The 13,997-nt window shown below is 41.7% G+C and overlaps 1 long non-coding RNA gene across 4 annotated transcripts in view; it reads left to right on the forward strand.

Annotated features, from left to right (window-relative positions):
* The window catches only part of LOC137219794 (uncharacterized), a 144,289-nt gene that overhangs the window by 48,002 nt on the left and 82,290 nt on the right, over window positions 1–13,997 (forward strand). For 3 of the 4 annotated variants that reach the window (XR_010941251.1, XR_010941250.1, XR_010941248.1), the window contains exon 2: window positions 3,865–3,995. This is a non-coding gene — a long non-coding RNA (uncharacterized lncRNA). The remainder of the gene's footprint in view (window positions 1–3,864; window positions 3,996–13,997) is intronic. The other variant, XR_010941249.1, reaches the window with a different exon arrangement.

Genomic DNA, 13,997 nt, shown 5'->3' on the forward strand with positions numbered 1-13,997 from the left:
TAAATGCCCATCGACAGACAAATGGATAAAGAAGATGTGGTACATATATACAATGGAAAAATGGTATAGATGATCTTATTTGCAAAGCAGAAATAGAGACACAGATGTAGAGAACAAATATATGGATACCAAGGGGGAAAGGGGTGGGGTGGGAGGAACTGGGAGACTGGGATTGACATATATACACTAACTAATAGGTATAAATAGACAAATAATGAGAACCTAATGTACAGCACAGGGAACTCCACTTTGCTGTACAGTAGAAACTAACACAACATTGTAAAACCACTATACCCCAATTAAAAAAAAAAAAGAAAATGAGTGCTATGTCAATGGCAAGACTTAGTTTCTTCTCAGATTATTTGTTTACTTCTGGTTATTAATTTCTTTCAGACTAATTCCCAAAGACTGTCCAGGTAATTTTGTTATAGGGAAGCTTATTGTATTGTGTATTATCTGAAAAAATAAAAAAATATTCATGATTGAGAAGTTTGGGATGTCTGTCTTTCAAAGGTTTCTATTGTAATGAGATTCAACATATACCATGTATATGGTAAAAGTGCAAATTTAGAGGAAAGTGAAGAAAGGAAAGTAAGTTTTATATAATTGACAAAATCTGAAGCACAACAATCCATGTGGCTCCAATTACTTTCAAACCCCATTTAGTTGATTATGGAAAGAAGAGGGAACAAAACAAAAGAGGACCGTGCCTCTGAGGTTGAGAAATACCCCACCACTGGAATTTGAGTTCCTAGACACTGTGTGTGTGTGTGTGTGTGTGTGTGTGTGTGTGTGTGAGTGACAGAGAGAGAGAGAGAGAGAGAGAGAGAGAGGGTGGGGGAGGGAGAGAGAGAGAAGGAGGGAGAGAGGTGGGGGCGGGAGGGAGATACCTGAATCCTCCTCTCTTTGAGGTTTTTGGCTTTCTCAATCACATGAAAGCTACTTGCCTAGGGAGTCTTAAGAAAAAGATCATAGTAAAGCTGGCTATGAATCAGTTCAAATAACTGGTCAGCTTTTTAAGTCCCAAAGGATATTTAGCCAGGTCAAACTTGTGAATTCCTTTGAGCAACTCTCTGGACTGATCCCATCAGTAGCTGTCATGAGATCTGTAGTATCCAAACTGTAATTCCCTTTCCATCTTAGCTTTGAAGACCACTAGTGAACAAGTTAAACTAGAGCTTTGACTGGTGATCCATAGAGTCGGTATGGCACCCCAGACTAAAGTTGCGTTGTCTTAAAACAAGAGATGAACAATTAGCATATTCTTGGCGATGAGTAAAAGACAGTAGGGAAAGTTAAAAATTCAGGTACATCAAAAGCATCATACGAGTCTTGCCAGCATGAGACCAGTAAGTACTAAAGAAGTGTTATATCTACAGGTGGAAAATATTAAATTACTATTCTTGTACTTTTCTTTCTTGTGCCCTCAAAAGTTTTGGCAGAGATATGACTATAGGCTGCTGCCCTTGCTGTACAAAAAAAAAAAGAGAGAGAGATGAATTTAGGATAAAAATCAGGACCTGGACTCAAGGAGTTGGGACTGGCTGAGCAAATGTTAGTTTTTCAGTGAAACAACTTCTACAAGCTGGAATTAAATTGATTTGATGGCTCTGAAGCTAACACCTTTGGGTGATCTTTTTAAAGGATCTTTTGAAATGTGTATTTGTGGTAGAGATATGAGGTTCACAATAGTATTTGAAAAAAAATTTAGGCATATCAAAAAAGAAATTTCATTAGAATATTTCCAGCCTTTTTAAAATTAATCTTGCATCACCTTCCATTATGGCGGAACACTGAATAAAGTGTTTCTCAAGCATCCAACTTTAAGTGCTAGTTAAGACTTTTGCCAAAACATCCATTTATTTTCCTAGCCTGGGGGAACTGAACTAGCAAATGGATGTCACTTTTAAGCACACAAGTGTCTTTTTGGTGCACGCTAAATGAAAGAGTTTAAAAGAAAAAGAAACTTCCATTCACATAAAACTCTTTCTTGCTAATATCCCAGAGCTAAGAGTTGCTTGTAAGTTTGGCGGAGGTGAGGAGGGTGGAGAAATATCTCTGGCATTCAGCTTTAGGTTGGACAAGCCACATTAACTCTACAATTTTATTATAACATATTTTTTCTTTCCTGGATTTACAATCCCTTCAACATTTGCTTTGACCAGTGACCTCTGCTAGGGATTTCCCCAGGTGTGTATAATAATTTGGAAGACTACACAGTTCAGAAGTCTTCTGTGTTTCTTATCTGTATGTCATTTGCTTGTACTGGCCTACCCGTGTTATGATCAGAGGAGATTGTATTTTTCCAACCTCAAAGAATGTGTTTTATTAACTCCTTTTCAAATTCTTCTCACTCAGTGAACGTTTCAGAAGGAAAATGCTCAGATTCAGGTGAAGGGAGTCATACCAAATACTTGCCAGACCACAAAAACTTCAGCTGCCTGGGCTTAAGGCTGATTTCAGTCACTGAGGAATCTGGGGATGAAAACACTGTTTGTAGTGAACTTGCAGAAATTCTGCAAATGTCACTAGGACAGGGATCAGGTCTGTCACCCATTCAGCCGAAGAGCCATCTGTCTACTTTAATGACTTTTTCATCTCTTTATCATGATTGTTTACATTGTTAGGCCCCCTAATAATTTACAGACTCCAGGATTAGAGTTCTTTTCCTGGAGTCATTAAAGTTCTGCCCTGATAATGGGCTTAGGGGAAAATGGTTTGCTCTGTTTTGTTTTTCTCTTAAATGTGCTTTGGTCTTCATGCCCTAACTCAGTGGTTCTCAAAGGTGAGTGTGCATCAGAATCACTGGGTTATTAGACTGTGGCTTGTTGACATCCCCTCCTCCCCCGCCTGCCTCAACACACGCGCGCGCGCGCGCGCGCGCGCGCGCGCACACACACACACACACACACACACACACACACAGTTTCTGACTCAGTAGGTCTAGGGAAGGGCCTGCTAATTTGTGTTTCCAAATAGTTCCCAGGTGTTGCTGTTGCTGGTGGTCCCAGGACCACATTTTGAGAACCATTGCTCTAACCAGCCATCAATTCCCATTCCCAGAACATTCTGTTTTTTGTTGTTCACAGGCAGTATATTTCTCTTTTTTCTCTTTTGACACCATTTTCAAATCTGATGCTAAATATGCCAAACATACTTAAGCCTTACCATCTAACATAATAACATTCCAAACAGTTTTCCTTTCACATTATTCACCTGGGCATCATAGTGATGCAACTAGTTACCTAAGGATGGCTGACATCTTCACCTATCACAACCACACTTTGGAATTATGCAAACTCAGACAAGGATGAATCAAGGGTCATTGTAGAATTCTGTGCTGGGCTACAAGCTTATTTCTGTTCCGTGATGGAGTTCCTTGCCCCACTGGTATTGTTTGCTCATTAACCCAGCCCCCAACTATCATATATCCCTGAATACTTATCTTGGAAAACGGAAGTGTATGTTTTCATACAGTGATGGATTTATTGTTTTAAAGGTATTTTCAAATCAGTTATGCCTAGGTTGTTTGGGAGATCTCAAAGTAGATAGTCCAAGTTGGTCATCACCAAGAGGCAAGAGGTGTAAATACAACCCATGCTAAGTGTCATATAAATGCCAAGGAAGCAGTTTATCTTGTTAAATTCCACCAAGAGCATGTGACACAGTGGCTGCAGACCTGTCCACAGTGGCCTGGGGAGACATGCCGGCACTTTGAGGATCCTGACTCTATCCCCACCCGTGGGAAAACCTTGCATGTGATCAAAGCTACAATTATAATGGAACTTGACAAAGTAATTGAGAGAGGCAGCCGCTGTTGCAATGTTCGGGATGAATTCAATGGATTTTCTTCCCTGTCTTCAGCAGCATTCGGCAGCTTCTTTGGTCACCAGCTACGTCGTTTGGCAGCAGCCTCAAGTGCTCACAACTGCACAGAGCCAGGAGCATGCTGAACAGGGATGTTCCAGTTTAAAAAGACAGAGCTTCAAACAAAGGTAGGCTTTTATCTCGGGTAAGATCCTTTCAACTGCACAAAATCTCATGCCTGACCACATGCCGTTCACCACTGCCACACTCACAGTGCTGGGCATATGTCCTCACTCCCTTATTCTTGAATCCTGGGGGGCTGGGGGGACTGGATGTCAGCATTTTGTCCTGAGTTTTCTATTTATTTAACTCTCTCCATGTCCTGTTTGCCACTTTGCTTCTCTTTACCACTTTTCAGCACCTATCCCTTCCTTCGCTTTGGGCCCATGTTTTATTAAGATGATTATTTTTGGCGGATGGTTTGGTTCTCTGAATGTAATATTCAGTGTTTTCTTTTCATGGGAGAAAACTCATAGTATTGCAGGCTTCACATGGAATACAGAGTATGCCTAGCTTTGCCTCGCTCTGTCTGTCCACAGTTCATAGGGGAAGTAGCTGCGTACAAAGTGTGGTGATACTTCTCCTTCATTGCACTTGTCACAGTTAATAGTTGAGTATGTTTGAGTGATTGATTGATATCTGTCTTCCTCAGTGCACATAGGCCACTGTGAAGACAATGACTACCTGTTTTGACCACTATTGTGTCTCTAATACCTTTCATAGTGACTGGTATACAGCAGATACACAGTAGTATTTATTGTGGGACAGGAAAGAATATATATCAAGTGTACTAGCTGAGTCATGGGCAGTCCTTAGCTGGTCTTAACTATACTTTGGAAATGGTGCTCTGCTTTGGAAAGAATTGTGCAGAGAGACCTAAGTTTTATTAATGAGCTTGTGGTTTGGTTTGTTGTTTTAGTTTATTTTGAGACATTCAAGTGATGGTATTGTTGGGTAGAAATAGACAAACAGTGTATCGCAATAAGGAGAAATATGGATTATGGTGAATTCTATAAACTTTCTATTTTAGCAGCTAGCTACTGGAATGTACAGATTGCTAGAGCTTTGTATTAAGTTTCTCAAAACTTTGTGCTAGTTTTTTGAGGGTTGCCATAACAAAGTACTGCAAACTGGGTGACTTAAACAACAGAGATTTATTACCTGGAGTCTAGGAGTCCGAGATCAGGGTGTCCACATGGTTGGTTCCTTCAGAGGGCTGGGAGGGAGGAACCTCTTCATGCCTCTCTCCTAGCTTCTGGTGGTTCCTGACAATCTTTGGCATTCCTTGGCTTTTAGAGGCATCACCTTGGTCTCTGTCTTCATGTCCGCATGGTGTTCGCCCTGTGTATCTGCGTCTTCTTATACGGATACCAGTTACACTGGATTGGGGCCCATCCTACTCCAGTATGACCTCATCTGAACTAATGACATCTGTAACATCCCTGTTTCTAAATAAGATCACTTTCTGAGATACTGGGGTTACGACTTTAATATACGACTTTTTTGGTGGACTCAGTTAAACCATAACATGATCCAGTAAGATAGAGCTAGTGAGCAAAAGATGCATCTGCTCAGCCAGAATCATCGCACCCAGAAGCACCTCTCCACGCTCCCTGCCACCTCCTTTCAGCGGCAGGGTTTTGACCTTTTTTCCAGTGCAGGGTCAGGATAATCTTGGCTTGGCCATTAACTTGGATTTAACTAGTTGAACCTGTTGCAGAGTGCCAGCCAGCAGGTGGGTTACCAGCTGGCACTCCTCTCTGTGCCATCTCCAGTGGTAGTTAGGGACACTGCCTGAGACAGTAGAAGATTTCTGATGTCGGCAAAAAGTTCAAAAACCCCTCTCCTCCTCGCTGTCGCTTGTGAAGCAGTCCCCTCTGCTCCCCCAGTGGTGTGAAGAAGGCAAGAGAAGCATCTAGGGCAGTCTCTGCTATTGGCTAGTGAGGACCCTGGCGTCAGTTGATGAGCACTGATCTCTTCTGACAGAAGAGTTCCTATGCAAAAAAAAAAAAAAAAAGGAAAAATCAAATCTAGGGTGATGAAATACACCGAAACCATCAGGCACAAATATTTTACTTCACTGTAGTAAAGGGGGAAGGTACTGTTTGACTTCTGGCTGAATGTCCATGAGAAAGACCAATATTTAATCTCGTCTCTGGCTTGTTACCAAGTGAACATGTTACATCACTTGTAGCTTCCAGGTGTTTAAAAAGGAACTGGCTGAGATACAAGGGCTTCCCAAATTGTAAAATTCACAGTGAGTCAGTTGTCCCTGTTGACGCAGCCTGTGCTCTAGGGTTCGTCCGTCAGCAATGCAGTCATTGCCCTTGGTTTGGGACGAACCAGAGAGAGAGAGGCCGCTGAGCAAAGTTACAACAAGGGGCCAGCACCATGGCAGTTTGTCCCACGATACGTTAGTGGCAGGGGTGGAACTTGAATGTGGATTTCTTGCCAAATGGGCCAGAATGCTCTTTAATGAAAAATATCATTTCATGAAGGAAGTGAGAGAAGGTCAGGGATAAAACAAAATAGGAAACAAAAACTCGTAAGTGGTGTAAGTGACAAGCCTGACAAAGAGTCACAAAATGTGGCCCTGCTTCTGGTCCTGACTACCTTTGTGATCCTAAACCAGTCTCCCCAACACAATAGGCCTCATTTTTTCTCACTTGGTAGTGGGGGTGATGGCATAGCTCATTTCTAAGGGAGTTTTAGGATAAAAATTCCATAAAATTGTCATTTCGAGCCAATCTAGAGTCTAGATTCCTTATATCTTTAGTTTGCTGGCTCTATCACCATAATCTTAATGTTTTATATATTTAGTTTAAACCTCCATCTAGTTGGTTATTGTCCTTTTGTGTATAATATTTTAAAATTTCCTTGACTTCCATGGTTTTAGGGTATCAGTGCCACAAGGTATACCCTAAAACTATTTTGTAAAAAACAAACGACCAAAATTTTAGGGGCTTCCCTGGTGGCGCAGTGGTTGAGAGTCCGCCTGCCGATGCAGGGGACACGGGTTCGTGCCCCTGTCCGGGAAGATCCCACATGCCGCGGAGCGGCTGGGCCCGTGAGCCATGGCCGCTGAGCCTGCGCGTCTGGAGCCTGTGCTCCGCAACGGGAGAGGTCACAACAGCGAGCGGCCTGCGTACCGCAAAAAAAAAAAAAAAAAAATGAGGCCCTTGTAGTATATAGAAGATCCTGTCCCCAGCTCTGAGGATGATGGGACATAAGCATATAAGGAGAGAGGAAGCTCCTATGAAAGATGGGCTTTAAGCCATATTCTGTGCATTTAAATCCACAGTATATGGATTTGATGGCATTTGGAAGAACCGTAAGATCCTACCCAGTGAGGATCCGATTGCTTCGAGGCCGTTTTGGACTAGCAATCCGTGTGGCAGGAACTTAGCTCAGGTGAGAAATTGCTCCCACTCCGAAGGCTCTCACAGAGTTCTAGTGAGCAGCCTCCGCAGTGCTCTTGTGTTGGCGCAGCTTTGTGATGCTGAGTCAGTCGATTATACTGCGATGGTGGGAAGCCGTGTTGGATGGTGGTGAGGCTTCTCGAAGGGCAGTGGTTGTTCTAAAATACTATTTCCATTTCCCACAGCTGTGTGACCCCGGGAGAGTTTTTTAATATTCCAAAGTCTCAGTTTCCTTACCCGTAAATTGTGATGGATCTCAGTACTTATTTCAGTTTTCTTTTGCATGTGAGGATTAAACGAGACAATAAATGTAAAGTGCTCAGTGAGGGGCACACAGTAAGTGCGTAATAGATATTAATTATGATCATTTTTATACTCGTTTTGATGTCCTCCCTTTTGGGGAAACTGACTCCATTACAATAATGGATTCAGAACCTAGTGACTTGCCATCACTGTGGAACAATTTTCTCCTTAATTGGTGACTGATCACAAAGTTCCAAGTATACAAGGACCTAACATCATCCTATAGATCCAAATCCGAAGGAAAAGCAAACAAACGCCCCTGAGGTAACGCATGGGTGTGGTGATGGTGTTGCTGTCTTAGGAGCACCCAGTCCATTACAAGTCTGAACAACGTGATCCTTGCTCTGGGCAGAAAACACACAGCAAGGAAGTGTCTGTTTCGTAAGAAGACAATTCAGACTTGTTTTTCAGGGCCTTCCGTAATCCTAAATTTCTTAGCTGCTGCTGCAGCAGCAAGAATTATTGAACATGGCACCCAGATATTGTGGGAAAACAAAAATGAAAAAGAAAAGGCAGTTTGCAGCCACAAGGTGAAAAATTAGAAACGTGGTAGGAAAAGAACACAAGACATGGAAAAAACGTGAATGAAGGTAAGGATATATCCCTAAGATGTGGAAATATGGAAATGACTTCAAAAGGCCACCCCATCTGAGTAAATGTCTCACCCCTCCTTGTCCATCTCCGATAACAGGGTACTCCATGTCTTCTGAAGCATCCCACCCACCCTCTCTAGGGACTAGCTGGGTATAACTTTGTAGAGGCAATAGTGAGGAGAAAAAAAACCCAAGGCTTTCTTTACTCTAACCTTAGTCTGGGTCCTGGCTCCCTTGTTTCACGTTTCTAAACTTCAGATGTAAAATAAGGACAATGTATAAATGATCATCATGAGAGTACCTACTTCCTGGGGTCTTGTAGAGATTTCATGAGATAATACATATAACATATAGCGCGATGTCTGGCATATAACGAACAGTACTGGAACCAACTGAGCGTTCAATTAATTTTATTGTGATTATTGAGCAGACTGTCTGGCTCCAACATTCTAATCTTGAACAATTGACTTTATTTCTCTGTACTTGTATTGTCTCCTCTGCAAATGAGGATTTTAGGAGCATTTATCTCATGACATTGTTGAGAAAAATTAGATGACTCGACATAAGTAAAGCTCTTAGAAGAGTGCCTGGCACATAGAGGGGATCATTCAGTGTTAGTCATTATAGATGAAGGAGTGCTACCAGTTCTGACCAGTTGCTACTTCTTTTTTCAGTCTTTTTGTTTAATGAGTATTTCTCTCAAGCAGAACTCCTCTGCCTTTCCTAGCTCTCCCTCTTCACGGGAACTCTTTCAGAGTAGGATCTAATTGAAGCCAAAATAGTAGGTTTAAACTTTTAGGGGCCACCAGGGCTCACACTGCTCCTGTGACTTCCAGGAGTAGGAGTGGATGAGAATAAATTCATTTCCAGGGACAGATGAAGGAACAAGCCACAGAGAAGGCCTGAGGGAGAGGTAGGTCAGTATGTTCAGCATGGCACACGGAGAACTTGAAGTACTTGGAGAAGTGGAGGCCCAGGATGGGGATGAGACAAAGTGGTTTGTTTGGGAGGCTGGCAACGTGGCAGATGTGTGAATGGCTCCGAACGTGGAGAGCTGGCTCTGCCAGGCGCCGCTTGCCTTTCATAAGCATGAAATCCACTTGGGTAACATTTGTTACATACCCTTCTGAATCCACAGCTTGTTCTTTACAAGTTTTTGGCAAAAAAGTGATGTTCACTGGTCATACCCAACCTATTCTATATTTATTCTGAGTGCACAGGACTAATGAGATAATTATACCCTGGGGCTTAACTGGTTGAAATCTGTAAATCTCCTAGAAGTGTAATTATCTAGTCTTAATCCTTTTTTTTCCAATATTGCGTAAATCTCATTAGTACCTATTTTTTAAATTATTCATGGTATGGAAAAAATTGCTTTTTTGTCATTGAAAGAAGAGTTGGCAGGGGAAGACTGAGATGTGTTTGAGCTATTTGGTTTTATCTCCTTGATGAAATAAAGGAATGCGCCCCCAAGTGTAGGAGATTCTCTTAGCAGTCGGTTCTGTTCGTTCAGCCTTTTGCTTTTACAGCAAGGACTCTCTGTGAAGGGCTGCTGCACTGGTGTGAGGCTGGAAAACTGCAGAGTGAGGACTCAGCCAGTCTTGATCTTGACTCTTATCTAAGAATGGTTCCTAGGAATTGTGGACTCATGCGCCATCGTAGGAATGGGAACCCTGCAGAGAGCTAAATTAAGTCTCATGCAGGCTCTGCAGACAACGCCGTGGCCCTTTGCCTGAAACATCAGTCTAGACTGGACAGCAACCACATAAGATTCATATGTTTATATACTAAGAATTGTGGTGACTGGAGATTATGAAAATGTTTTTTTTTTTTTTCCAGAATTTACTTAATCTAGTGATTTTTCTAGGCAGAGATAACATGAGCACTAATGGAACTTTCATGACGTTCCCAGTTTATTTAATCGTTTTTTTGATTCATGACACACGGTACAATTTCATAGCATATGAAGTGGTCCTATAAATTTCTCTGAAGTTTCCAAAGTACTTATTTTGGGTTGCTGCAAATAAAATTGCTTGAAACTGCGACCCCTAACTACAGTGTGGGATGGGGCAGGACAGTGTTTATCTGTTTTGTGGGTGTGTGTATATCTATATGTGACCCGCACTCCTTCTTGCACGTTCCATTTAATGTAGTGTAGAAAAGAGCCCTATTAGAGAAGCAGAAGATCAGGATTCTCCTTCTGTCACTGCCACCAGCCAGTATTCTGTGGTGTGTGGGCCACTTAACTTCTCTGAACCTTAGAACAGAGAGGTGCAGACCTCACGGCCTCCGGATTACACGCGAGCTGTCTGTGGACAGCAGCAAACCATGGCCTCAGCCTTGAGAGGACTGCTAGAGCCATGGCCTGTTCGGCTGAGCAGTCAAGGGGGTTGACAAGCAAGGCAGTGGGGAGGGGAACTTTCCCATGGGGTAAAGAAGGAGAGAAGCTGGGGGTAAGGAGGCAGGCTTTGTCCTTTGCTCTCCAAATGTCCTAACCTCCCCATTCTAAGGAGTAGGGCTAACACTAGAGAAGCTGGCTTTGCCTTTTCGCCTTTCCTACTTCTGCTCCATCCCAGCTCCTTCAGGAAAGGGGATGCAAGCCCTCTATAACTCCCTATATGATTCACCCTTAAAAGGCATCGCTCTAAGGTCCTTATGCTAAAGGACCAAATACATTTGCATCAAGTCTGAATCTGCATTCTTTATTCATGTCATATCTTCATATGTTAGACACGTAGATAAAAATTATAGTCTCCCAAACTTCCAAACTCTGTAAGTTTTTAAAACCTTGAAGTCTTGCAAGCTAAATATCTGGATAACAATTTAAAATTTCACTTTTTATTTGACTAGTTGGGTCAATAGGTATAACCTTCTTAGATCCAGCCTTTATTCAGTGACACATTAGTAGTGTATAACAAGTCTTAGCTGACTTAAAAACATTTTCCCTATAACACTTTGTCTATAATGATCTTAAAGTGATTTAGACTTTCTACCTTAATGTACTACAAGTACTAAATGAAGTGTGCTCATCTCCATCGGTTGCAGACGGAAGGCATCTTTATTTTCCACTCCCCGAATCCTCCTCCATTCTTTAAACCCATTGTCTCTCTACATAGCCTCTTTTGTAAAGGACCTTAAATAACTCTAGGACAGCTCTTTCTCATGTGCTGCAGACCATATGTAGTACTTGGGAAACTTGTATGCGTCCTTGATTCTGCCATCAGTGGAAGAACAGTTTGCGCTCAGTACAGCCTTCAAATCACACTATAGGCAGCTTTAGTCAGCGTCTTGCCTAGAGATTTTTTTGAGTATGTGTCTTGCATCAGACCCTGTACCTCCAAAACTCTAAAAGGATACAGGCCAAGCTCCCCAAGTAGTTCTCTTGAAACGTCTTTCATTTGACTTGAAGTAAAGAGGGAGTACGACGCACCATTGGCAGGGTAAGGGCATGTGGAGAGGGAAATGCACAAAATACCAACAGATCCTCCAAACTAATTGTCTCTCTCTCTCCTTTCCTCTTTAACCACCATCCTTGTATTCTCTCGAGGAGGGGGTGGGGCTAAGATTGCAAAATCACCTTCTGTCCCTGTCCCTCTCTTTTGCAAGTACTGTATAGGTGGTCTGACACCTCGACTTGTGCATATTTATTTTATTTTGTATAAATATGTATTATATACTATTACATAGGCCTGCAAGCTCCTTAAAGGCAGAGGCTTTTGTTATGCATTCCTATACTCTTTATAATACCTGACGCAGGCCCCATGTAGCAGGTGCCCAGTTTCTGTGTGCTGAGTGAATGAGGGCTGCCTGCTTCGTGAAGAGCGACCAGTTTCTGTTAAACTGCACACTTTCAAGTTACCCTTCTGCATTCTGCTTCTCATGTAAGTACTGTTATTAAACTTCTAAATACTTAACAGAAGGCTGTTTTTTGGCAGTGAATGAACTCCTTTTGTCTTCTGTCCCGTGAATATCCTAACCACTTTGTCACTTTGATCTAGGGGGCATTTCATCCTCAGAAATGCAAAGGAGTTGGCGACTGCACAAAATGTGTCCTATTTCCTATTGCTGTAAAATCCACTGCTCTTGAGCCTTTGCCCGCCCCCTTTCATGATAATGTGTAAGCCACTAAATTGCAGTTACTGGCTGTGGCCATGGCCATCAAAAATCGTGAATGCCATGTAGATTTGAGGCTTGCTCCACTAAAGAGTCCACAATGGCTTTACTGTAACTGGGTTAACTAGAACTTGGCAAACAGCAATCCAAGGAGGGTGATACCAAGCCCCCTCCCCCTTCCAGGATGCTGGCCTGATCTTCTTGTATTTGTGCAACTGGCCCATCCAGAGACCCACTAAAGCTGGGAGGAGGGCCCCGGTGAGGGCGAATCTCTCTGGGTCAGGTTGTCCTTTTGCAGCTCTTTTCACACAGCTTCTCTTCCTGCAATGCGAAGTAGGTTAGAGGATAGCTTGTTTTCTTTTGCTATTTGAAATACAGCATTTAGGGTCATGCTCTGAATAATTTGTGCTTGTTAGAAATGACTGTCATCCTCTTGAAGCAATAACAAAGAACTACATTTAAATTAAATTTAGCCAAGCAAGAGCCTCTCCACAAAATCAGTGGAGCCAGGCATTTTTCAAAGAGTTATTTTGATTTTTTAAAATCTGTAATATTGTAGGGCATAAATCAGCAAAGATATCCCAGAATCTAAAAAGAGCTGGGCCATAGTTCATAATGCTTTAAAAGTATTTGGTAATATTTGGGATGGCAGGAAAAGGTAAGATAAAATAATAGATGCAATCATCTTTAATATCACTTATTTTTGTATTTGGCGAACTTTGTTCTTCCTCAATATCCTAGTTTAAAATTTCAAGGGTGGATTTTTGAAAGACACCTTTATTTATTTATTAAGTCTGGAAGACTTCAAGAGACCAAAGCCATGTCAAATATAGTTTTTAAAAGTTAATTTACATAAATGTATTCCTATACCCATACACTGTTGTGGTCTTCTTACCACTATGGCATCAGTAGTGACCAGCAATTTGGTGGCCTCACGTGCTAGGTAGAGGACTGTTATGTCAATACATAGAAACATATCTTTTTTTTTTTTAAGAACTGTTTTTTTCAAAACAGTTTTGGGTTCATAGCAAAATTGATAGGAAGGTGCAGAAACTTCTCATATGCCCCTGAGCCCACACGTGCATAGTCTCCCTCATTATCAACATCCTCCACCAGATACAATATGTATTTTAAAAATATTCTTTCTTGCCAGCATCTGTATCGAACCCTACTTCAGTACTCAGAGTATCCAATCTTTCCTTGAATATCTCAAAGCGGTTACACTTTCCAGTTCTTCAAGACCAAAACTTCTCCATTCTTTTCTCATACTAGACACATAAATATCTGGAGCTGCCAAGCTTTATCTTTTAAAGTCAAGAAAGAAATTTCCATCTGTTATTTTGATAATTTGCCTTATGGTTGCTCTGCTCCAATTAGGTACTAATCCTATGTAATAAACCTGGTAAGTAGGTTAATCATTAATCACACTGAGAAATTAAACTCCTCATATAGTTTCACCTTGTCTGTATGATAGACAACATCACCGTAGAAACATGTGCTGCTTTGTTTCTGCTTTCAAATCAAAGGAGGTTCTTAATTTTAGACAGTATGGCTACTCTGAGCAAAATCATTCTACCTGGATTTTGCCTTACCCTGAGCAGAGTATCTTTTTTATGCTTGCTGTTTTCTTGAAGACTTTTGTGGCTTTTTGCATTGGTGTCACAAAAATCGCAATAGACATCCACTCCTTGCCTATTTGCTT

Source organism: Pseudorca crassidens, chromosome 1, assembly GCF_039906515.1.
Source record: "Pseudorca crassidens isolate mPseCra1 chromosome 1, mPseCra1.hap1, whole genome shotgun sequence".
Lineage (NCBI taxonomy): Eukaryota > Metazoa > Chordata > Mammalia > Artiodactyla > Delphinidae > Pseudorca > Pseudorca crassidens.